Source organism: Schistocerca serialis, chromosome 5 (assembly GCF_023864345.2).
Source record: "Schistocerca serialis cubense isolate TAMUIC-IGC-003099 chromosome 5, iqSchSeri2.2, whole genome shotgun sequence".
Taxonomy (NCBI): Eukaryota; Metazoa; Arthropoda; class Insecta; order Orthoptera; family Acrididae; genus Schistocerca; species Schistocerca serialis.
The window spans coordinates 480040768-480044434 of NC_064642.1; positions in this window are offsets into that span (position 1 = coordinate 480040768).

A 3667-nucleotide genomic window follows, 5' to 3' on the forward strand; every position below is an offset into this window, starting at 1 on the left:
AGTAGTCCCCGCCCGGAGATCCGAATGGGGGACTATTTTACCTCCGGAATATTTTACCCAAGAGGACGCCATCATCATGTAATAATACGGCAAAGCTGCATGCCCTCGGGAAAAATTACGGCTGTAGTTTCCCCTTGCTTTCAGCCGTTCGCAGTACCAGCACAGCAAGGCCGTTTTGGTTATTGTTACAAGGCCAGATCAGTCAATCATCCAGACTGTTGCCCTTGCAACTACTGAAAAGGCTGCTGCCCCTCTTCGGGAACCACACGTTTGTCTGGCCTCTCAACATATCGCTGAGGCACGCAAGCCTCCCCACCAACGGCAAGGTCCATGGTTCATGGGGGGGGGGGGGGGGGGGGGGGCACAGACAAATACTTACATAAAAACTCTAAACACCATCCACAACAAAAGAGAGGTGTGATTAAAAGTCTCGTTGACAGAGCCAGACGGATTTGCACGCCAGAGAATCTAGATGTCGAGTTAAAACATCTGAAGCACGTTTTTGAGAAAAATGGCTACTCAAAGAAAGAAGTAAGCAGAATTCTGCACCCAAACAACAAAAAGCCTAAGGACAAGCCCGAAAAACGATGGAAGAATACAGTCTCTCTCCCTTTTATAAAGAAAGTAACGGATCATTTGGAAAGATTTTAAGTAAACATTACATTAGACCTGTTTTTAGACCAACGAAGAAAATCGTGTGTAAAAGATAAACGTGCTCCTCTATCAGCCAGTGGCGTATATAAAATTCCGTGTACATGTGGTAAATTTTATATAGGAACAACAAAAAGAAGCGTAAATACACGGTTAAAAGAACACAGAAGTCTTTGCCGCTTAGGAAAAACAGATAAATCGGCTGTAGCAGAACACGCTTTTCAGTCAGGAAATCATCAAGTAAAGTTTTCCGAAACAAAAATTTTATCTACGACGACGAACTATTACCCACGGCTTTGTAGAGAAGCAATTGAAATATATAAACATAGGGATAATTTTAATCGAAAAGAAGAGATCATGAAACTTAGTGATATTTGGACAGTAGCACTACAGAATTGCTAGACAGTTTTATCCGTGACGAGATTACGATCGATAGTTAAGTTTTATCTCTGACAAAGATCATCTCTGCATATCACGTGCAACTCTGGTCACGCCCACGTTCTACGATATATAAGTCGCTGTCAGACGTCCGACCCGTCAGTCGGCAAGACTCACCGGAGGAGAAACACCCCTCTGAAGATGTCCAGCGCAGCTCTGGACGAAACTTTAGGAGCTGAAGAGTTTCATGGACCACGACCTTACATCCCGGAAGGTTTACCAGAAGATATGTCATCCGGTCGTGAAAGCCTTCATACTATAACCAACATCACTGAACCATATACACCACTTTCCCACTACAACCTAAGTTAAAGTCCAACCTGTACCCTCAAACACCGGGAGGGGAAGAATATTCCGGAAAAGCCTCGACTCATCCCCCTGCCCGTGTTAGCTGGCTGGCGCAGACGCAGCGTCAGCCGCCAGTATGGGACCGTACACTGCGCCAGCCCACATTCTGCGAGTCTCAGCGCCGGCGCGTGTTGCACCGTTAGGCCACACGTTTTAGAAGACTATGGAATCCGTCACACAGTCTTACAGAAGAAAAACTGTGAAAGAAAGTCGTGTATCTAATAACCATACTGCACTTCGTACTAGGAAGACATTATCGTGGGGTGTGCTGCGAACCGTTGAATAACTAGGTACCTATCTTGTCTGGGGAGATTTTTATGTGAAAACACGAACATAGAGGAAACTGGTAGTTCCACCCATACTTTTAACATGTCCGATGTCAATAACATAACAGATTTCAGACCATGGTTATACTTCACAATGCCATCTACAGTTATTCATAATCGTATGAGTTTCTCTTGTCTCGTCGGCTGATACTCGTATCCGAGTTTTCATTTCTCTCCTGAGATTTCCTTTGTCACGGTTCAGGCGTGGAAGTGTCGTTGATGGCTTAGCAATCCAATCCTAGCGTGGAACAGGCGGCCACAGACATTACAGCTGATGGAAGGTGGAGGACGTGGCTGAGCCTGGAGGAGTTTACGTCTCTGGCGCTTGTCATTCTCCATTCTTCGACGTTCCAGCTCAAAGTTTTGAAGAGCATTTGAGGTAACTGAGCGCCAGCGACTTCGGTCTTCTGCTATTGTGGACCAGTTACTCGGATCGATGTTCAAGTTTTTCAGATTTTTCTTGTACTGATCCTTATAACGTTTGAGAGGGGCACCTCGTGGCCTTTTACCTGTGCTCACTTCGCTGTACAGCATTTGGCGTGGAAGTCTGTCATTTTTCATCCGCTGGACATGTCCGACCCATCTGAGTTGATGCCCAATGATAAGAGCTTCCATGCTATGCATTTTTGCTTTCTCTAGAACAGCCGTGTTGGATATGAAGTCATCCCATTTCAGGTTCATGATATATCTTAGCTTCTGTTGGTTGAAGCGTTCTAGTTTCTTCAGATCGCAGCGATACAACGTCCAGGTTTCGCAACCATATAGCAGGGTGGAAATGACTACAGCTTTGTACACCATCAGTTTGGTGTACAGTGTTAGGTCTTTATTCAGGAAGACACGCTTTGTAAGACGACCAAATGCTACATGTGCAGCACGTACTCTATTCTCCACATCTTTTCCAGATGAGCAGTTGGATGACAGCATGCTTCCCAGGTAGAGGAAATGGTCCACTTGTTCCAGGAGTGTATCATAGATGGATATGCTGAAGTCAGGAACGGGGGAGCCAGGAGTTGGCTGCGCCATCACCTTTGTCTTTGAAATTTTGATGGAGAGACCAAATCGTTCGTACGCCCTGCTGAAGGAATCAACTGACAGCTGCAACTCTGCAGGTGAATGAGCTGGAGAGACATTGTCATCAGCATACTGCAGCTCTGTCACACGAGTGGTACTGGTGAACCTTTTTGAATGGAGTCTGGACTTGTCTAGATAACCAGAAAATGTCTCTTCCATCGGTGTTTCACCCTCTTGATGCAAACAACACATCACAATCTATGTTCTCTCAACCAAGAAAAAACGGAATATTTGTAGAACGCCAGTATACCCCACAGTCGAACAAGAGGCTTGCGGAACTGTCTGACCTCTCGGAGCCGGTCTCTGTGGCCCAGCAGTTCTAGGCGCTTCAGTCCGCAACCGCGCTGCTACTACGGCCGCAGGCTCGAATCCTGCCTCGGGCATGGATGTGTGATGTCCTTAGGTTAGTTAGGTTTAATCAGTTCTAAGTATAGGGGACTGATGAGCTCAGATGTTATGTCCCATAGTGCTTAGAGCCATTTTAACCATTTTTTGACCTCTTGGACGGACGACACAAAGAGAGAGACTTTCAAGTCTTGTCTCAAATAGGTACGAAAGTAGATAGTAGAAACAAGGCAAACCTCGTTAATACCTACATGACATTCACCAATAAGTATCGGAAATATCTGTTCATGTCGATGTGCCTCAGGAAATATCAATTTCTTACTTAAATCTGTATCCTCCTTATGACTGGACGTAATTTCCATATAAAATCTTTCATACTTCTGAGGCTGGGCAGGAATTAAAATCGCAATTTTCCACGCAAAAATCAGGGAATCTACACCTCTCTTATAGCTATCCATATTCTGTTCACTTGCGACCCACATCATTAT